At 38.4% G+C, this 23,915-nt stretch overlaps 1 pseudogene across 1 annotated transcript; it reads right to left on the bottom strand.

Annotated features, from left to right (window-relative positions):
• Window positions 1–16,871: 16,871 nt before the first annotated feature.
• LOC143589639 (UDP-glycosyltransferase 71E1 pseudogene) lies at window positions 16,872–23,758 on the bottom strand (annotated as a pseudogene). The gene is made up of 2 exons (XR_013145319.1): window positions 22,349–23,758; window positions 16,872–16,921 (listed from the first exon to the last, which is right to left on the bottom strand). The product of XR_013145319.1 is annotated as a UDP-glycosyltransferase 71E1 pseudogene (transcript).
• Between the last annotated feature and the right edge of the window lie 157 nt (window positions 23,759–23,915).

Here is a 23,915-nt window from a genome sequence, read left to right as displayed (position 1 = left end):
CGGTCAGGTGCACACCGTGCCTCTCCAGGACACGATACATAAACTTTGTCAATGGAAACCTAAGGTTCCCATAAACAAAGAATGCAGCATATACCCCGATCTTGCCACTGGGGGCATCGTACACAGTCTGGTGGGATTCAGGAAACTCAGGCTCGAGAGACTCGAGCATGAACTTCCTGATGATGTACTGGTACTGATCGACAGGTAGAGCACACTGGCACTCGCCAGCAGTACTCCTATCGTCGGCTACAGCTTCAGCATCATGAGAAGACATTTTTGCAGAAAGAAGAGTGATTTCGGGAAAATGCTTGCCTGAAAAAGGGGAGTATTTGCCGGAAATCACTAAGAAGAAGAAGAGAGGTGAAAGTGTGGATTACAAAGGGGCCTCTCCCCCTTTATATACTAATCGCAATTAATGCGGTGAATTTAATGCGGAGGAGAGAGAAATCGAAGGTGCAATGAAACTATGACACGTGGCAAAAAGCAGGCTGGCAACAGCTGTTGACAGGACGTGTGCCAGTAATTTCGCGGCCACGCGCCCGAAAAATCGTGCCCACGCGCCAGGAAAAGCGTCTGGAATAACCATGTTCTGTCACGTCACCATAACTTCCTGCACGTCCTGACACAGTCAGAAGAAACCGTCGCACGACGTTTCAGAGGTTTGGACTGTTCTTATCTTTCCACCAACTCTTCGAATTTCAAAATTCAAAATTTGAAAATATTAAAAAGTAAGCGGGAAAATACCCCTTACCCCTTGGCAAACAAGTAACCGTTAGACGGATGCGGGTACAGTGTAAAGGCAAAACCCTTCACATACCTAGCACCCGCAGGGAATTGAAGCCAAGTAAACCTTGGCAAACAAGTAACCGTAAGACGGATGCGGGTACAGTGTTAAGGCAAAACCCTTCACATACCTAGCACCCGCAGGGAATTGAAGCCAAGAAAACCTTGGCAAACAAGTAACCGTAAGACGGATGCGGGTACAGTGTTAGGGCAAAACCCTTCACATACCTAGCACCCGCAGGGAATTGAAGCCAAGAAAACCTTGGCGAACAAGTAACCGTTAGACGGATGCGGGTACAGTGTAAAGGCAAAACCCTTCACATACCTAGCACCCGCAGGGAATTGAAGCCAAGTAAACCTTGGCGAACAAGTAACCGTTAGACGGATGCGGGTACAGTGTAAAGGCAAAACCCTTCACATACCTAGCACCCGCAGGGAATTGACGCCAAGAATACCTTGGAAGTAAAGTAACCGTAAGACGAGCGCGGGTACAGTGTTAAGGCAAAACCCTTCACATACCTAGCGCTCTGCTGGGAATTGAAACCAGGAAGGATCTTCTGGGCAATGCTTGCGGAAACAGAAATAATATCCCCGCATAGCCGGAACGTTGAGAACTACGTTGTTTGAAGCTCCAGGATGGAATTGGTGGTTTTAACATAATTGATCACTATGTTCAAAACTACCAAAACCTCATGGAGAATCCACACAACTGGGACTCAATCCTCCTGACTTGCGAGGTTACAGACCTACCCGCATCATACCCAAAGACCAAGCAGGAAACTCGGGCATTTCTGCAAGTGACAAGGACTTCCCATGGAAAACCTTACAAAACCCTTTTCAAAACCCTTTGCTCAAGTCCAAAAGTTCACCTCACTTTATTAAACACGCATGAGAAGAACATTGGACTGGGGGGACTTGAAGAGGTAGGTCCCAGCAGAGCCCAGTTGGACCCGCAAGACTCACCTTAAACAGGGACGTCTGCGCAAAGACCAACTGGATCCGCAGGACCAACCATGCTCAGAGACGTGACGTCCTTACGCGCAGTATGCAAGCTGGTCCCGCAGGAAATGCCTCCCATGGTGAAGGACTCCGCCTGTTCCCGCAGCCTCGGATACAAGCCATGAGGGAAGGCCACCCGCGCAGCATGGCTACACGCACTAGGTACTTAGCTCTCGATCATTCAGTGTCACCTGAAGGAATGAGCAAAGCCGGGAGCAATCCCGCGCAGAGGCGGGAGGGGGAATACTCCCGCCCAAATAAGCCAGTCTGTATACTGAAGGACCTTTTACTGTACCTGACGAGGTATGGGCGAAAGATCTGATCAGGGATACGACAACTCACTGATACAGTATGGCGAGCAGCATGCTCCTGTACTGTATCACTATTAAGCCGCTGCCTACTCACCAACTACTGTCATACCACGTGCGTAGCCGGCAGTTGGTGGAAAGGGAATAGTATACAGCAGGCCTGGTCACTATCAGCCGCTGCCTACCCACCAACTACCAGCAGGGCACGTGCGTAGGCTACTGTTGATGAACAGGAACACTGTTGCAGCCGGCCATACCTCCTTGGAAACCTACCTTCGGCTATAAATACCCCAAATGGTATGATCATCGAAACACAACATATCTTACTACATTATCATCATATTATACCTGATACCTGCTCTAGCAATCTCTTAATATACTTTTATATTTAAAGAGCAATCTAGTCTGATTCTCACGCCGGAGGGTGGTCACAAGGAGGAACCCCCCCCTTCTCAGTGACGAGCTCACGGTGTCTGTTTTGCAGGTTATCAGAAGAACCATCTTCCAAGGGTCTAACCCCTCGTGGGAAACAGCTATCCAACCCCCAGGTTACCAGTAATCTGTCCGGGGTCCGGTTAGTGTTTCATCAAGAGGAGAGGCGTATTGGCCTCATCCCAGGGGATGTGAGCGAAGCGGAGACGGGGATTGGTAGGCGATATGTTGTCGTATTTTAATTCATAAGATGAGGGGAGTTGCATTATGATGATTGTGGCCGAAAGTCGTTGATCACGCTTGAGGAGAAGCTTTGCAAGGTCCATGGTTTTGGGCTGGTCAACAAGTTTGGTAGACGGGATGAAAACAAGCTCTGAGGTGGTCATCATATTGTGTGTTTTGAGTTTGGAGTGCACCAATTTGGTTTGTTACATGCATGTATTTGTATAGGATATGAGATAAGAGTCAGAATATATATTAGCTAACTAAAATCTAAACGGAGTCACATGCATGCACTTGTGGGTATTATAATTAGTTGACAGTCACATGCACTGGTGGGCATTAGTTGTTTGAGTTCTTTTAAATGAACTATTAGCTTCGAACTCATCGGGGCTTCATATAACAATTTAATACGTGTTCAAAGTTAAGTTTAAGCTGGGAAATAATTTAAATTTAGAAAGTAGTGTCTTTGATATCTACTCCTTCCGTTCCATTATAAGTTTCCGTATTTCCATTTTTATTTGTCTCAATATAAGTGTTCACTTTCAAAATTTATTAGCCAATTTGTAAGTTTACCCTTAAACACACACATATAATATTAATAAACAATATTGATGGACTCACTTTTCAAGGGCATTTTTGTCATTTGGTAAGAAAAAAAGTAATCATTCAATCCAACTTAAACATTGTGTTTTTCAAACTTGGACACTTATAATGGGACGGAGGGAGTAACAATTTAGAACACAGTCTCTTAACACGTTAAGTATCGGCGGATCAAGGTATATAGGGCACACGTCTCTAATTTGTTCGATTATCAGCCCCTACACAATAGCCTTTTAAATCATCAATATTGAACATTCATCTTCGATTTCGATTTTCAAAGTAAAAAAATCAAGTTAAGTTTTTGTATGATTGTATATATTTATCATTTATGATTTATATGTAACTGTAATATGTTTCACCTTGATTAGAATTTGTAAGAGTCTAAAAGGATGATTTCATTCAATTAGAATACACCACTATATACATAAGAATTACCATATTCTTAGGAGTAATTATCTCCTTTACATTAGTATACAAGCTAACTATAAATAACTAGTCAACAATACTGAAATTCAAATTGGTTGTTACCCCTTCAAGCGAAACAGGTAGCGGTCCGACACGTAGTTTGGTATGGAAGCGTTCAAAAAAGGTCTTGGTAAGCTCTTAGTGAATATATCGGCTACCAGGAGCGTGGTATGAACAAATTTTGTGTGTAAAAGACCAGAGGAGACCAACTCTATGATGAAGTGATAATCGATATCTATATGTTTTGCACGTTTGTGTGATACCGGATTTTGGCTTAGAAATAAAGCACTCTTGTTGTCACACAAAAGAGTTGGCCGATCAGGAGGTAGTGCATGCAGTTCTCGTAAGAGATTAGTTAACCAAATTATTTCAGCTGCGGTATTTTCCATGGCCCGGTATTCCGATTCACAACTTGAGCGAGAAACGGTCGGTTGTTTCTTGGTGCCCCAAGAGACTAAATTTCCCCCTAAATAAATCGAGTAACCATAGGTGGATTGTCGTGTCTCAATGCAACGTGCCCAATCGGCATCGGAATATCCAACTAATGATGCTTTCACCGGGCGATCAAACGTTAAACCATAGGAAATGGTGTCTTTGACACAGGGGAGAACTATTTTAATGAGTTGGAAGTGTCCGGTCGTGTTATAGTTAGGTACCAGAGAGCACCAACCAAGGAACAATATATTGTGGGACCGTAAAACAGTGTGCCCGAAGAGATGAAAACACCGGTTGTGGTAAGTGGTGTAGCAGCCGATTTAGCATCGAGAAGACCCGCTCTGGAGAGGATATCATGGGCATATTTAGCTTGACTAAGAAAGAGCCCGGACGAGTTGGAAATTACTTCAAAGCCAAGAAAATAATTTAAGGTAACCAAGTCCTTAATTTTAAATTCTTTGTTTAATCTGTCCATGAAGTCAGTTATGACAATTTGATTGTTACCAGTGAGTATGATGTCATCTACATAAACAAGAAGATAGATTAATATGGTTTCGGTTTTGTATATGAAGAGTGACGGATCGGCTCGACTACAGTGAAAACCAAGTGTAATGAGAAAGGTACTCAACCTTTGAAACCAAGCATGCGGTGCTTGTTTGAGACTGTACAGGGCACACTTGAGATGACACACGTGATTTGGAAATTTCGAATCAACAAAACCTGGTGGTTGTTCCATGTATACGGTTTCGGTTAGATGTCCATGAAAAAAAGCGTTATTGACATCAAGTTGTCGAAGTAGCCAATTGTAGATCATGGAAAGACTTAGGACACACGAATCGTGAACGCTTTTACAACCGGACTAAAGGTATGAGAAAAATCGAGACCGGGAATTTGTGTAAATCCTTGAGCGACTAAACGGGCTTTGTACCAGTCAAGCGAGCCATCGGCTTTGTATTTGTTTCGATATATCCATTTCGAGCCAACAACATTTGAATGAATAGGACGTTTAACAAGATCCCATGTGTTGTTGTTGTGTAGGGCTTGAAGTTCATTTTCATTGCCGAAACCCAGTTAGAGTTTTTAGAAGCAGTTTTTACACCTTTGGGAATATGAGAGGTGAAAAGAGCATGATGAAGATGGTTATTTGAAAAATCTGTTAAGTTAGAAAAATGTCTAGGTTTAAAAATCCCAGACTTCGATCTAGTATGCATGTGGTGAGTGGTGGCAGGAGGTTGAGTTTGTGAAGTGGTAGAGCTAGAGGTTGTGTTGGAGTTATTAATTGTTGATGTTTGTGGTGTTGGATCAGAAATGGTAGTTGAGGATTGTCATTGGGTGGTGTGTGGAAATGGGATGGGGAGTGTGGTGGATTGGGATCATTTGTTGAGCTAGTGTTAGGAATTGGGACTATGGGTGTTTGGTTTATGTTGGAACCCTAGATGATATTATAACATGGATTCAAGACGTGCTCTTAGAATGGCTAAAGAGATATAGGTGTTGTTCATTTGTTTATTAATGTTTTAATGAGAATGATAGAATGAGTGGTACAATATGTTATAATTAGTTGGTGATATATGCAAGAAAGTGTTGATAAATGGGGATAATAGTATAAGGCTCAAGTGATACTTCCCTCTCATGTTATTTTCCCTCCCTTTATATAGGGGATGAGATAAGTTTCTTTTATTCTATGGACATGTTCTATTTTGACTCTCCAGCCTTTCTCCACTAGTCTCTTCCTTTCCCCGTCGAAGCTTCAGCCTACTTCCTTTTATCCGTCATGTCATGTTGAGCCTCTTGAGACAAATGTGTCTTGGGTCCTTCCCCAGGTCAGGCGAACAGTAGCCCCAAGATTCTCTCCTATGCATGGGTGATCCTTATCTTTATTATTGGGCTTTGTTCCTTTGGCTGCCATCAACTTTCTTTACTTAATGGGTCGTGGGCCACCTCGGGGAGCCCGACTCCGAGGTAGGCTCTTCATTTCTCCGCAGTCCATTGTGCTCGTTATTTATGACGAGTATAATGGACTTACAACAAGTCCCTATTCTACCTGTGTCGTGACCTCTTGCGTGATTCACATTAAACTTCAATTGAATGTTGATTTTTCAACCTAGGAGCTTTCTTTTGGAACCATTTTTCTCTTTAACTTTGCCCCATCCATTCCAACAACATGGCCTGGCACATGTGTTGTTCTAACCATTTCTTTTGGATTGATGCTGCCAACTTGTTTAGATCGATTGGATAAGTCCTTAACCTCCCCCCCCCCCCCCCCTCCTAGAACCTTTGATTTCATTTAGTTACTTTGGGAGGTCTTTTAAATACTTTCTTTTGGGCTTCCTTACTTTAGCCACATTTAATTTGGGGCCAGTGTTTGCTACTGGGCCTATTTCTCTTGTCATTCGGAGAACTTATTTCAAAGTTAACCTCTTCAAGTCTCCCTAGTCCATTGCTGCACTTTTAATTCGGCTTCCACTGTGCTTTCTTTATCCTCCAAAAGTGTCTGTCTATGTTGTTTTCTCTATTGGCCCAAATTTCGTGTTATCTTAAACGGTTCAACACTTCTCTGTGTATCTTCTGAAGACATTTATCCATCTTTGAACTTTCTTCATAAGGTTAGTGGCAATATCCTTTACCGATCTCGCCATCACCTTAACGATTGCTAGAGCGAGAATGTTGTTGTTGGGATCATTTCCAGGGTAGCGTCATCGAGTATTTCTTGTCTATTATCCTTACTATTTAAGATAAACGTAACGGACTAAACCCTGATCGGGCTCATCCTTATATTTCTTGGACTTAAATAATCCAATCTCCCTTTTATCTCCTCAGACCATCACTGGGCCCACACCTAAATTATCGATAGTTTTGAAAATGCCTCTCATGCCTCCCTTGAGAGGTCATGATACCTTTCAGATCGCCTACCTTCTCTTGACTGCTTGCTACTTTTCTCACTTTCAAATTTGCATTTCCTATCTCCCTCTTATCTGGTTGGTTGGATGTTTGGTTAGAGTAATTAGTACTTCTCAAGTTTCTTGGTTTCTTATGGGCTTATCTGACTTGGACCCCTAATAGGACGGAGACACATTTTCGTAGCATCCCTTATGCTAATTATTTATGATTGGGATAAGAGACTTTAAGCCTAAGTTTCTTTAACGTAGACAAACAATTTCCGATGTGATAATATATGATGAAATAACCACCAACATTAATCATGATGATTGGAAGGGGCTTTTAGGAGGGGCTATTTTCCTCTTGAGAAATTATTATTGAGCCTCATGGATGGGGCTATTTTCCACGGGGGAAGTATAAGTATGGAGCCTCGTTGATGGGGCTATTTTCTACTGGGGAAAGTATAAGTACGGAGCCTCGTTGATGGGGCTATTTTCCTTGGGGGAAATTATAAGTATGGAGCCTCACTGATGGGGCTATTTTCCTCGGAGGAAATTATAGTTATAAAGCCTCATTGATGGGGCTATTTTTGTATATGGATCCAAGCCCCTCAGCCGGGCCTTCATTTCACACAAAGGAGAATTGATGTCATTTTCCCATTAGGGGAAATCATAATTATTGTGCCTCTTAAAGAGGGCTTTATCCCATCTGGGAGATATAATCAATGATCGACCAATTATAAATGCTAATCATAAATATTTTTAATACATGTTAGATATCTTACACATGAAGGACGATGGAAGGGCCCATTCCCTTCTTATAAAACATATTATGGATATGAAAGTTTCTTCCACTTGGGAAATTCTTGGAATGTAAAGTGTTGCTAAATGAGACTTTTTCATTCCATAGTGACTTTGTCACTCTTTAGAAAAGGACTCTTCTTTTTCTTTTTTAAAACGAAAACTCTTGAAACATGAGATGTTGCTATAGAAGGCTTTCCTTCCTCTTGGAAGGGACTTTTACAATACCTCCCTCATTGGAATGAGGTTATTCTTGTTGAAAGACTCTTTAAGATAGCTATTTCTTTATGAGACACAACATCATTCACAAAAGCTGATGAACGAGGTCCCTTTTGTCGTATTAAAGAAACTTCATTGACGAAAACGCACGACACAATGATGCAATGTCAAATTAGTCCCCCAGCTCCATGTTGGTGTAGGGTGGGGGTTCCTTATGAATGGAATTGACCTTTCACATGTGCCATCCCCTGGACTAGGATTTCTCTTCTTTATAGAAAACTCTTGTACCATGGGATGTTGTTGATGTAGCAAGGAGAGTTGACGGAAAGAAGTACCTTCAAACATTCTGTCCCTTGAAGGGGGATTCTTCTCCTTTAGATAAAATTACTGTAATGCAAAAAGTTGTTGTAGAAGGCTCTCATTCCTCACAGAAGAGGCTTCTCGAATACGTCATACAATGGAAGGGGATTTTCAAACATCTCCTCCCTAGGAAAGGGAATCTTCTTCTTTGGAAAAAAAATCTTGTAATATGGCAAGGGGCTTCAATATGAATTGTCTAGGATGAGTGTTTGTAATGAAGGGATTCTTTTGGAAGGAGTCTTATTATGATTGATTGTCTTGAAAGGAGGCTTCCTTCCTGTAAGGGGGCTCCGTTATGACTTGCTTGTCTTGGAAAGGGCTTTGTTATGAAGGTTTGTAAGGGAACTCATTTTGAAGGAAATATATTGTAAGGGGGGTTTGTTCTGGAGAGATTATGTAGTAAAGGGCTTCCTTACGAAGGAATCATTAAGTAGAGGGCCTTTCACATTCCCGGCCACTTGGGCGTGGTTTGTTCCCCTCTTTAGGGGGAAACCCGTAGTACCCTAGGAGAGATTCTCACTTCTTGAAAAACACTTTCGAATATGTAACCAGTTGTTCTTCAACGTCTCAAGACTTCCTGCATGACAAACTCAAGAATTGTCTCCCACATGGGACGTCTAAGTATACACTATAAGTTGTGTATCATGTAAAGCTTGTACTACTATATTTCAAAACTTTTTAAAATACAAATGATTGTTAATTTGGCCCTTGTTTTCGATTATGTTCTATCATAGGGTGGAATTAGTTTTATATACAATAGTTTTCCCTTAGCACATGCACCCTTTTTTTCTAAGACTAACTATACATGGGGTACTTTGTTGTCTCATAAAAGTAGAATTATCGGGTATGCATAGACAAAATCAAAAGCTTAAACATTTAGCAAAAGTCAAAATAACCAAAATGTTTGAGGTTCCCAATGTTTAAACCTTTTACATTGAGTGTATACATGTACCATCATCATTACCTTCCTTTGTGCTTTTCCATCAGAGATAAAAGGTAACGATGTTTGTACTTGCTTTTCATTTTGATTTATTTTAATTTTAAAGGCTGAACATCCATATGCATGATTAATTGAAAACATATTTTCTTTACATAATGGTGAAACCAAAGTGTTCTAGCAGGTGCAATATTAATTACCCTATGTATGTATCACTTTGATGAATTAACATAAAAATAGATCAAATGTATATTGTTTTAACTCACCATAATTAACAATCATACATAGCTTCATGTATGTAATATTTTATGTATAATAAATTTCCTAACAAAATCTCTCATTGATCAAAGAATAACAAACATATGCGAACTAAACTCTTCTAAAAAAATCTTTCAATTTTTTTTTTCTTTTTATGCAATTATTTGTTTTGCAAATTGAACTAGTGGCTTGTAGAGCTCGCGTAATCTGCCGTGAAAGATTTACTCTATCTTAAAAGATTTTTGTAAATGTTTGTACTATATGGATAACAAATTTCATAAGCAAACATACAAATGTATGATTTTAATAAGTGAATAAGTACAAGAGAAATATTATTGCTATAGTGTAAATTATTAACCTAGTATGTAGGTCAAAGAGGTTTTCCATGTAACAATGTATTCATATAAGTTATTCTGACATTTTTATGTATAATTGTCTATTAACCATAATATATTATTGTTAAAATATACCTTTTAGGATAAGAAGGACGTTACATGCATAGATTTTCTGGTACCCCTATACCATGTAGTCTTGCATTAAAAGCAACATGTATATTATTTAAGAGAGGACAACATATGGGTACACAATAAATACACGTGATCCATGAAAATTTTCTTTTTATTATAGAAAATAATGATTTTTGGATTCTGACTCTTTGTTTTCCCAAGAAAGAGTAAAAAAATATCTTTTGCTCTCTTTCTCAACTTCTTATTATTGTCACTATATTCTTTTATTTAAAAAAAATGCATATGAGATATAGGGTTTGACCCTACAACAAGTACCCCATGCATATTTTTTATTTCTTATCACCTAAATGTATTATAGCTTACATGTGTTCTTCAAAAGATTCAATAAATAGTTTACTTTATTTGCATCAGAACTCAAATGAATGTCAACTTGTTTGATGCCCTGCTTCGTTCAAGAAACCCTTTATTATATAAGCACATATTCTACATATATCGGTGCTCTTATGTAAGGAGATGAAAAGCTTGGAACCAAAGACACATTATGATTCTTTTTTTTAATTCACGGATCTGTAGAATATAAACGCTTTTAACAAATTAAGGAAGTTAGGAATTTGGAACCTGAACGTGTGTAGATCTGGATAACGCGTGTATTAAACGAGAAGGAGAGATCTGACCGTTTGCATGGAGGGACCAAAACATGTTTGTACTCTTTGTTAGAAGGGAGGGGATTCTTCTTCATTTACATTCTCGATCAACACCACTCCACCGATGTCTTTCATGCCTTTAAAGTACGGATGTGCGCTTGTGGGCACTATGGACTTAATGAAAGTACGGAGGGAACGCGACGGCATGTCGCCAGAGCGATCGAAATTAGTAAAGGAATACGGGTATGTGTATTGTTGGTTGAAAGCAGTCATCACGGAATATTCAGAAGAATCGGAAAAAGGTTCTGGCGACAGAAAGAATGCCAAAGGACCTGAACTGGGTTGGTGCTTGTTTACTGGAACATTGGACAAACAACACCGAGAACCTTTTGCCGGTGAGACAACGGCGGCAGCGATGTATTTGATGGTGGTCGTCGGCCATTTTTTAGAGGCTGTGGGTGAAAACCTTTTGCCGAAGCTTAAGGTCCCACGGATGGCGCCAATGTTGGAACCCTAGATGATATTATAACATGGATTCAAGATGTGCTCTTAGAATTGACAAAGAGATATAGGTGTTGTTTATTTGTTTATTAAGGTTCTAATGAGAATGATACAATGAGTGGTACAACATGTTATAATATATATGCAAGAGAGTGTTGATAAACGGGGATAATAGTATAAGCTTAAGTGATACATGTTAATCTGCCCTCTCATGTTATTTTCCCTCCCTTTATAAAGGGGATGAGATAAGTTTCTTTTATTCTATGGACATATTCTTTTTTGACTCTTCAGCCTTTCTCCACTAATCTATTCCTTTCCCCGCCGAAGCTTCAGCCTGCTTCCTTTTATTCGCCATGTCATGTTGAGCCTCTTGAGACAAATGTGTCTTGGGTCCTTCCCCAGGAACAGTAGCCCTAAGATTCTCTCTTATGCTTGGGTGATCCTTATCTTTATTATTGGGCTTTGTTCCTTTGGTTGCCATCAACTTTCTTTACTTAATGGGCCGTGGGCCGCCTCGGGGAGCCCGACTCCGAGATAGGCTCTTCAGTTTACAGTAGGTTGTGGGATGGAGGATTGGTTTATATTATGGGTTGGGCATAAGGTGCAAGTAGTGGGTTTATTGCATGGGTTGGTTTTTGGTGAAGAAGGTTCGATTGATGATGGAGGATCAGGAGATGGTATTAAATCCTCAAAGTTTGAAAGAAGTAATTTTATTTCATCAAGTTGTGACACGGTACCCGAGAAGGGAAAATTATCTTCATCAAACTTTGCATGACGTGTCATGTATATTCGCGAGGTGGATGGATCGAGACATCGATAACCCTTATATATGGGGCTATAACCGATAAAACTACATGGTGCACTTTTGGGAAGAAGTTTATGTTTGGTGTAGTCTCGTAAGTAGGGAAAAACACGACATTCGAATACTCGAAAAGTGGAATAAGAGGGAGGGTGATGAAAAAGTAATTCGAAAGGTGATTTGTTGTTAAGAAGAGGTGTAGGAAGATGGTTTATGATAAAAGTGGCCGAAGTGAAGGCATCAAGCCATAATTTAGCTGGTGCATGAGCATTAAACATCATGGCTAAACTCGTTTCGGTTATGTGACGGTGTTTTCGTCGTCTCGCCCGTTTTGTTGAGGTGTGTAGGACATGATAAGCAATGAATAATGCCACTTTGTTGAAAAAGAATTTGAACTCGGTTATTGGTAAATTCGGTACCACCGTCACTTTGAAAGATTTTAACATTACATGTGAATTGATTGTGAACTAAGGTTAAAAAATTGAGAAGTATATTATAAAAGTCCGACTTGAGTTTTAATGGGTAAAACCAAGTAAAACGGGAAAAATCATCCACAAATATGACATAATATAAGTATCCATCCGTAGATGGAATTGGTGCGGGACCCCAAAGATCACAATGATTTAAATCCAACACATGTGTGGATCGTTTATTATTTTCAACAAATGGCAAATGATGTGCCTTTGAAAGTTCACACGAAGAACATAAGCCCGGTGTGGGTAATAAAGATGTAGTAAAAATATGTCCAAGTTTATTCAAATTGAAAATAACATCAAACGAGACATGACCTAAATGGTTGTGCCACTTATCAAAATAAGCACGAATGTGAGGGGCAGCAAGCGCAACAACGAGAGACTTGTGGCCTTGAGAGAGGACATAAAATCCATTTTCACAAGTGCCTCTAGCGAGGATCGCCGCCGTTTGTCGGTCCTGAATGTGAAAAAAGTGATTAGAAAACAACACATCAACCAGAGAATCATTTGTTAATCGACTAATAGAAAGTAAATTTTTGGTAAGGTTAGGGACCACAATGTAACACTCGGCAAAAATTATCGTTAATGTAATCATGATTAACAATATAATATCATGTTATGAATAAAATCTTCCATTATTAAGATTCAATATCTTGCAAAGTCAACAAAAATTCCAAATTTTGACACGTAACGAGCATAACGTGAAATAACCTCGGGTACCGGACCAGAAAATAAATAAATCATTAATATGATTAAATGGCCCCCAAAATTTAAAATACATGTTAAATTGTTGGAGACAATGTATATACATAATTTAGGAAGGCTCGAATCGCAAAACTGAGAAATAAGTAAGCAAAAGCCATTACAGGACCCGGAAAGGATCTGACACAAACTATTTTCAAAAAAATAGTTTTTTATAGTCCATACTATCTGGAATTTGATTTCGTTCAAAGTCTGTCAAAAATTATTAAAAACGGGATCCGATTGATTACCTAAACCTCGCAATACGTTAAACCAATTAAGCAAGATTAGTTATATTATAACCAACCCTTCACCTTCACCCCCACTTGGCCGCCCCCCCCCCCCCCCCCCATGCCACATCACCCCCCCCACCTCTCTTATCCCCAATAGCCTTCCACCAATTCACCTCTCCAATGATTTCCATCTTCTAGAAGATTTGTGTTATAACCAAGAGAGAGTATCCACCTTGCACCCTATTGTCCAACTCACTCTACTCCTCTCCTTCCCTTTCTATATCACGGCACACACACACACATTCCTTACACACACGAAAATTCAAATCTCAAAACACAAACACATACTTACAATCAAGCTTTGATCAAGAACAATGAAGATTAACAACTAGGAAGAAGATTAGGAAGAAGGATCATCACACTCACACCCATCACATTCTCATTTTTTATCCTTAGATCTTCAAGAACACAAGTAAGTTATGTTTGAGTTGATTTCTAGGGTTAAATATGTTTTATTAGGTGTTTTGGTTGAGATTGAGCTTGAAGATTTGAAATTATGGGTGTTGATATGTGTGTATGAGAGCCGTGTATACGTATGTATGTGTAAGAGGAAGGATTGAACCCACTTACACATGCATACATTTATCTTGAAGATCATACTTTGATTGTTAGAATTGATAAGAAGCATTGTTGGAATACTTGATATTTAGGAGTAATCATGGATGAATTTGTTGTTACAGTTTGATGTTAGGATGAATTTTGATTAGTTATTGATCATTAGGATTGATGATATGAACATGAATCATTGAATTGTTAGTATTAAAGTTGAGTATAGCAAGAACTTGTTCACAGTTTGCAATTTGGGGATTTTTGAATTTTTTTGGAGTAGTTGATGATTTTGGTCGATTAATGAAACTTGTAAGTGATATGGATTAATGTTATTGAATATTGAATAGGGTATATGCTAGTAAATTCATAAAACTACTAGATCATACTTGAAGATTGTTGAAATTGTTAGATTGCCAATTAAGGAAACTTTGTTGAATGAAAAGTTGAATCCTTGATTTTGATGTGAATACTTAGCATATATGTGTTTGATATATAATGAATTGCATACTCGAACTAAGATAAGATGAATTGTTAAAGAATAGATTAGTTTAGTGTAACATTTTGTTTTTCGTTCGGTTAATATAATAATAATGTTTGATGTTATGAGATGGGCTTGTGTTGGGTTAAGTAATATGGGTAATGGATTTGGGTTATTAAAGGAAAGACCATGGGCTTAAGCCCATGACCCATAATATATAAACCATAATCACCCATTAATCCATTCATTTTCACATATTCCATACACCATCCAAAGCACACACTTAAGCTCTCTCCCATATTTTTCTCTTTCTCTAACCGAAACCAAGAAGAAGAACCGATCCCGACCCTAGGTAATGATAGTATGATATTGTACGAATCCAAACCCGCTAGATCTAGTAGCGAAACTACGAGCCGACACCCTCAACCGTTAAAGTCACGAGATCCGGATGGAATCGGGTATAAGCCGGTCAAAAGATGAGCTTAGGGGTCACCCTATCTCAGATCTGGATCAAACGGGATGAAAAACGGTGAAAACTATGAGAAAATACGTTTTTCCGGCGATGACGGCGCCGAAAAGGCGGCGCCAGAAAAGGTGTACGAGGTAAGGGAATGTCAGAGAATGTTTATGACATTCTCTGACCTAACCCTAGTTCGTTAGCGGAGACTTAACGAATTAAGAGGCGATTCGTTATTCCATTCGTTACGATGAGATAACGAAATAGAAATAGTTCGTTATGAAATTCGTTGAGTAATTCGTTAAGGAGAAATAATGAATTAGCGGTAATTGGTCATGCCCATTCGTTAAGGGAAATAACGAATTAGCAGTAGTTCGTTATGATCGTTCGTTAAGACCAATTCGTTATATAAGCCAATTCGTTAAGAAATAACGAAGGAGCCTCCTTCGTTAACGAACTGGATAACGAAGTAGACTTTGAAATAATGACATAAAGGTCCATGGACTTAATAAAATGGATTAATTACAAAGAATCCCTTGAGCTTTTGAGTTAGAAAATAAAATAATAAATAAAAATTTCTAGTGAAAAATGTGTTACGACATTTAACGGAAATAAAATTTTTCCAAGCTGACCTGGCAGCTCGACCCTAGCCAGGGTCTCTGCCCCTTGGACCCTACTAGGGGTTGCCGCCCCTAGACCTCGCTGCCCGTTTGTTGAGGGTTATAATTAAACTAAAAACACGATATGGGTAGCGATAGATAATTGATACGTGTAATTGTTATACAGTTAGTCGCATACATCTAAAGAAAGGAATAGCTATAAACGGTGAACATAACCACATTCAGGTGAGTTTCTAGCCCCACTTCCGTGTTTGTTTTCGGGGCTATGTGCATACTCGATGTGAACTATAATGTATGCTATAATGTTTGATGTGACATATTTATATATTTTGTGAATGGATGACTATCAGTGCATGAACGATCTTCGGATATTGCACGCATCGATAGGGAAAGTAATGTTGTCGGTGCGTGAACGATCTTCGGATATTGCACGCATCGCCAAAGAGAATGATTGCCAGGTAATAAGCAGTGTGTATGAATGTTATGTTGTAACTTGTTTATTATGTAACAGATGTAATGATAGGAAGTGTGTTGTAGGCAAGTCGAGTTAGAGTGTGGTAGAAGTGGTAACAAGTTGTTAAAGGTGTAAGTGGCATGACGATAATACGTGGTAAGATAAGCCTATACGTGTCTTCGTTATAAAGTGGCACAACAATGGTACGTGGGAGGGCAAGCCTCTATGTTCCTTCGTTAAATAAGTGGCAATACGTATGTATGTGGGAGGGCAAGCCTCAATATGCTTCTGTAATTAAGTGGCTAAGATGTAGGGGCAATAAAGAGGTTAGCAGGTTAGGTGAACGACTATGTGTTTCCGGACACATATGTATATATATAAATGCATGTAATGGTTGTATGGTAAGTTGCCTGATTAACTATAACTCACTCAGCGTAGCTGACTTTTAGTATGCACGCAGGTGAATATGTATAAGGAGCTAGCATGATGACGGCACATGGCAAGGATTAAACGACTGGCATTTGAAGACGAAATAAATGATGTTTTAATGATGATGTATTATGATACGTTTTAAAGACAAGTTTGTATGTTTTGTAACAAATGGTTGAAGTTAACATTTCCGCGATAATTAACTCTAAGATTTAGAACTGAGTTCATGAGTAAATCCGACATGAAATGTAAGGCACCGGGATCGGGGGGTTATTGACGATCTATAAAAAGAAACCTGAACCTGACGCAACCCGAAAACTTTGTCACTAAATAGTAACAAATTTAAGCACTGAAATATACCGAACCCGTAAAGGAAAACATGGCTCTGCCAATTACGTCTATTAAGAGATTAAGTTAACTGAAAAATAAAGTCTATGTCCAGAAAACAAGTTATGAGGACATATTTTAGCTATCATAGATATTAGATGCGCAACCTATGTTTAAAAGAAAAAAAACTACTTAATATTGCTTAAAGGTTAATTTGAACTACATAATGCAGGTTAATAGGTAAATTATGATATCATAACAAAGAAATATGATAACTAGAAAACACATAATAATATTACGTGATCATTAGAAATATGGAAACACACAAAGTTATTCTTTACGAGTTTTCATATATTGAAAATTGATTAATGGCATCTTCAATCGAAACATTGGCAAGAAGCTCTCTTTTGATGTAACAAATGCAATAATTATTCATGTAATAATCAAATATCTGATCACGCATGCAAATTCGTCTTCACACGCCTTGTCTTTGCAACAAATAGAATTAACGTCAACTTCAACATATGATAGGCCAACATATATCCAACATGTTTCTTTTGTTTCCGCCATCTTTTATTTAAGATTAGATATACCATTCACGTTGGCAAACATTTCATTTCCTCTAGTCCTCACATAATAATATAGTTTCCGAGCTCATTCATAAGCTCTTATCTTTCTCATCACCAAAATCATACGAATATAGCTCGGCCAACCTTAATATCTTTTGAAAACCAAATGCACTAATTGTATCATCCAGGCTCAGACTAGCAATACACATAAGCAATTCGGTGGTTACCGCATTAAAATGGTTGCAAAGTTCTTGTATATGCATACTTAACACATGTTGAGATTTTCAACCTCATAATAATGACAGTTGGTGATGTTCATTCTTTTATTATCTTTATTTGGGTAACGTGTTATTCTTTATTGTCAACAATTTCAAAAGTGAATCAAATTCTTCAAGAAAAACGTTTGCAGTTGTTGCTTCATTGCATTAATCAACTCAACCGCATTCACTATATCTTGATCCTTTCTTTGAAAATCTCGAGACAATATATTAGTAATCCCCGAGATGTTTTTCATCAGATGTAAATAATATGCAAAATTGTATGCCATGTATCTCCAAGTTCCATTTGTTTATCTTTGGTGAACATTATTATAACAAGAATATCGAACATATTTAAGCACAAGTTACAAGTTATGATGGCGTGATGTGTGAATATCATTATCTTTTTTCAGACTTTAAACACCAACTAATATCACAAGTTACACAACTATGTTTATTTTTAAAAAATACCTAAAATTAGGCTTCGAAAGAATCGAACTCAAGACTTTACAAGATGAAGGTTTAAGAAAAAATGACTTTACCACTATACCTTGAATTGTTTATCATGGGTTCACTTTTAAAAATCTTATTTGCTCACTCAAAATTTTTTATATATCACATCTACATAAAGTTTAAAAAATCGATGGGTTCACGTAAACATGGTTATACAATTTGGTCACCCGTTTTTAGCTTTGAAGACCAACTACATTACTAATTTTGGATCGAGTCTCCTAAAACGGGTGGTTTCGGTTTGTGTTAGCTAAGGTACCATGTCACATTGGGTAGGCTATTAGCCGGTCATAGCAAAATAAATAAGGGCAAAACCAATTATGATCATAATGTGTTCGATTAAAGGTAGTGTGTTTATGTATCAAATTACTTTAAATAATAGTTAAATCAGTTAAAAACACATAACATTATTATTTTTGGTTGTTTCTTTTTAAAAACCATAAGTTAAAATAAATTAGTAAAAATAATCCTTAGAAAAATTTTGCACATAGAAAGTATGATTAAACATATGTAAATTCTTATATTAGTAGTTAATACTTTAAATTAAATAGCAACGTAGATGGAAAATATGATTAAATAAATGTAATGAACAGTTTCTTCCTATTTTGAACGGAGGGTGTATTAATAGTTCATATTAATATTCAAGTCTTGCATAGATTTGTGAACATGTTGTCACATGGTCAAGATTCGTGCTGTAAGCTGGGACAGAGTGGTCATCCCAAAGGCACTTGGGTGTCTCGGCCTCAAAAAAATCATTCCTGCCACTGGGAGTACATGGCGCTTTTCTCGTTCCCCTCTCTCCCTCTTTGTTTCTTTCTCTCTCTCTCTAAAATTAAAGGTTGAAATATGGTTTGAGGTGATAATGACATTTCTAGGGTTGAAGAATGGTTTAGGAGCACAATGACGTTACGCAACGTGAAAAAGAAAAAACGTTAAGGATAGTTAGAGATGGAATGACTGCTCCTATCACTCTAATAAATCAGACAAGCCACTTTTTTCACCAAAATAAACTCCAATCAGCTCATATTATTTGAGAAATTACTTATAATATATTCTTTTATTAACTTTATAAACACAAATAATTAACTATAGTCATCTAATTGATAACTTATATCTCTTACTACTGGTATATCGGTTATATGAGCCTTATGGATAATCTAAGTAGGCCATGATAAGAAGAGTAACACGTAGTTAAGGTTTCTTCATTCGAATTGTGCATACCACTCTATTACAAATTTACAACACATATTTGTATGTGCCGCTTTGTTACTAAAATCACATCTACAATGACGGCTACGTTTCGTAGTAGTTCACTAGAGTTGCTTGTATATGTTGGCCCAAACAGATCAAATAATCAGATCAAACAAACTTATCAAACAAACATACACAAGACGTTGGGGTGACAACCACCAACTCTTTTCATATAATCAAACTTAATAAACGAATATAACTTCACGAACATACAAGCAGAAGAGACTCCTTGTGACTCTCTCTAGTAAAACTAATAATCTGGACCATATTTCTAGACCTACTAAATTTGTTATCCAAAACAAACCTAACTTGAAAAACAAGACAAACTTATTCTAGAATAATCCATAATATTCTTACCATACTAAACAAATATTAATATAAAACTTAACAAAACAAACCCCGAACTTTAATCACTGAACAAAACAAGATTAAGTCTTCATTCAGCCCCTTAATCTTAAATTGTATTTCTTCTGGCATTTGTTCCTCTTTTTCAACTGACAATATCATATTTGCTTCATCGATTCTTCAAACTGAGCATTCGTTCCTTCAGTGCTTAACTTTGAAGCTATGTTGCTATTTTCTTTCTCAACTCGCTTCTTTTCATCAACTCGTTCTTGACCAATACTTTCACAAACTCCCAACAAATCATTTACCTTCACTTTCATAATCGGTTTCACATCGTAAATATCAGTCTTTTCATCTTCAAATTTGTTAGGATTACAACATACCTGAAGCTTGATGTTGCACGTCCTATTCAGATTTCTCTGAACCTTCATCAACAATCTTCATTTCTGATCATATAGCCTCAATATCCCATTGGCTATTTCAGTCTTACATCCTTCTTCATCCAACTGACCCAAGCTAAGAAGATTGGTCTTTAACTTAGGCATATTAAAAACATCACAAAACGTCTTATTTTCACCAGTCTTACTTACCATAGTCACATTACCTTTACCTTTGATTTCGATCTCAGATCCATCACCAAACTTCACTTGACCCGAAACTTGTTCATCCAAGGTAGTAAAAAACTCTTTCTTTCTAGACACATGATGACTTGCACCATTGTCTAAGTATCACGTTCCTTCATTCTTTTCATCATTTTCAAACACACCAGGGATAACTCTTTCTTCATTTAAACTTACTGTCTTTATTGAACAAACTGTCATGAACAAAGATGGATCAACATCATCTTCTTTCTTTATCAAATTCACTTCATCGTTCCCTTTGCTTGGTACTTTACATTCATTCAAGTAGTGCCCAATCTTATCAAAGCTGTAGCATGTTACATCGTTACATACTTCCTTCTATCTTCCCATTCTTTAAGGTCCTTTTTCCGATATTCACCCCGTTCATCATTCTTACGTTCACTATTCCATCTTTGATTCCCTCTTCCTCGTCCGTTGTATCTTCCATGGCCTCTACCATGTCCGTGGTAGTTTTCAACTTTCTTTTCAGTTTGGGTGAACATGAGCTGACTTTGGGATGGACTTCCATTCACATTCTTGAACTTGTTTCTTTCTCCACATGCCTTTAAACGTCCAACCACATCTTCAAACGTCATTGTTTCGATGTCCGCAGGTAGCTCCATCGAATAAACAACATGTAAATATTTATCTGGCATAGAGTTCAAGAACTTTCTTACCTAAACCTCTTCTTCAAGTACCGCTCCTAATTTCTTGTACTTTGACTGTACTCCACCCAACTTCACTGCATAATCATGAATACTTTCTATCTCCCCCATCTTTAATCCATCTAACTCGCTTCTTAGCATTTGAACACGAGCTTTTTGAGTTTTTTCTGCACCAAGATAACGAACTCTTAACGCTTCCCAAACATCTTTCGATTATGAACACTTGGACATCTGAAGCATCACATCTTCAGGTAGGGTTTAAAAGATAGCATCCAAGGCCATAAACTTCTTTATTTCTTCAGTTTTAGTCCCCTTTTCTCTATCAATCGCATCATGCAAACCATTCGCACCCAAAATAATCTTCACCATAACCGACCATGATGCGTAATTGGTCGAAGTTAACTTCGGTGATTGCAAAACAAAACCACATATCGGTTCTTTCGTTGTCCCTGAGCTCCCTGCTTCTTCTCGTTTATCATCGGCCATGACTCGATGATTAAACTCAAATTAAAAACAACCCAAAATAAGCAGATGTTTTTTAATCTCGTATGAACCAAAAAAACCAACGTAGTTATGTAGTTATGGTTATTCTAACAAAGTCAAAATTCACTCTTGATATTAATTCAATATGTGTTTGTGGTTACCAAGGTTATGGGTGGCGGCTCTATCTTCTCTTTTCTATCTTCACGTTTCTAATCTTCAAGAGCTGTAGTCCAGCTTTGATACCAATTGTTGGCCCAGACGGATCAAATAATCAGTTCAAACGAATTTATCAAACAAACAAACACAATATGTTGGGGTGACAACCCTCGACTCTTTTCATATAATCAAACAAACTTAAGAAATGAACATAACTTCACGAACATACAAAGAGAAGAGACTCCTTCTGACTCTCTATAATATAACTAATAATCTAGACCATATTTATAAACCTACTAAACTTAGTTATCCAAAACAAACCTAACTTGGAAAACAAGACAAACTTATTCTAGAATAATCCATACTATTCTTACCATACTAAAAAAATATTAATATAAAACTTAACAAAACAAACCTCAAACTTTAATCATTTAATAAATCAAGATTAAGTCTTCAGTTTCTTTTAGTGATCTATTATTTTTGTATTTTAATAACAAAGGTAAGAAGACCATTTTGAAAAAAGATAAGAAAAAAACCTTAGTAACAAACTCAAATCCCAAACATTTATTAAAAAAACGCAAAGCTTACAATGGTCTTAAATACTATTAAGTAGATGATCGATTAAGTTTCCAACAGACGCATAAGAAGATCCACCCTCAACAACTGCAGCTCTACACTTCTCTTTCATGTCCTTCACCTTCTTTCTCATCTCGACATCACCCATCAGCTTCCTAATCCCCTCTTCAATCTCTTCTGCCGTCACAGTACGTGTACTCGTATCCTGCATTTTAATCTCCGTCGCCAATCCCAGTTCCACCCCTAGTAGATAAGCATTCAGCTTTTCTTTTAAGTATACTGGCCATGTTGCCATCCGCACCCCGCACCATATACTCTCCAACGTTGAGTTCCATCCATAGTGTGACACGAACCCACCAACCGATGGGTGGGACAACACTGCCATCTGCGAGACCCACCCAACCACCTTCCCCACACTCGATGTGCGTTCAAGGAAGCCCTCGGGAAGGACCTCTTCCAAGTTTTCATATGTTTTCGGATACTCCATCTTTCCTTTTGGCGGTGGACGACGGAGTGCCCAAAGAAACCTGTGGGCACTCCGTTCAATGCCAACCGCCATCTCCTTCACTTGCTTCTCGTTAAGGGTCCCCACCTCATAATCTCCTCATCCTCGTCACTAAATTTCTTCTTCTTCACCAAGTCTAGTATCGGTCCCACCGAAAACACCGGTGGGCTAATGCTGCTGCGAAGGGACTCCAATCCATGGCTTTCCAGATCATGAAATGTATTTACTATTAAACCATTCGACTCGCAGTACCTTTTCGCAAGGTCGAGATACAGTTTCGACCAACCTTCTTCCTTATGAAACGCTATATCGGGTAAGACCTTATTAACCATCACAGGGCTGACTAAACCCGGAACGGTCAACGGTTGGGCCGAGTTAATTTCCAAGTGCATCAAAGCATCATAGCCCTCATTGTCTCGTTTGTCCTGAAGGTAAAACATGAGCCCAAGCGAGGCTGCGGGTGACAAGAAATAAGTGTACGTTGGTACACCAAACTCCTTGGCCACGTCAATTACGTCAATGCAATACATTTCCGCAACGAAGCCAGCAAGTCGAACGGAGTCTGACTCGGCGATGATGCCTCGGACAATGTCTCTGATACGAGGCTTGTGGTGTTGGAGGATGTCCCATGTGAAGGTTTGGGGCGTGATGAGATCCGTAGTGGCGTCATCGCATGGGATGTGGGTGAAGCGGAGATGAGGATCAGTAGACGACATGTTGTAGTCTGATCCGATGCATTCGGGGAGTTGCATTATGATTATTGTTGCGGAGAGTCGTTGGTCACGTTGGAGGAGAACCTTTGCAAGCTCAACGAAGTGAGGTAGGTGTGGAACTCGGGGAGATGGGATGAAAACAAGCTCTGAGGTGATCATCGTATTGTGTTTATGTTTGTGTTTGTGTTTGTGTTTGGAGTGCACTAATTTGGTTTGCTATATGCATGTATATGTATTTGTAATTGTAATTGTAATTGTAATTGTAATTGTAATTGTAATTGTAATTGTAATTGTAATTGTAGGGTGAGAGTTAATGTGACTTGGATCAATGCTGA

Source organism: Bidens hawaiensis, unplaced genomic scaffold (assembly GCF_021521415.1).
Source record: "Bidens hawaiensis isolate Kalapana, Puna unplaced genomic scaffold, B.hawaiensis_p1.1 tig00037681_1, whole genome shotgun sequence".
In the NCBI taxonomy this organism is placed as follows: Eukaryota; Viridiplantae; Streptophyta; class Magnoliopsida; order Asterales; family Asteraceae; genus Bidens; species Bidens hawaiensis.
Note: the sequence above shows the minus strand (reverse complement) of the source record. Positions and strands in the feature narration are given on the sequence as shown.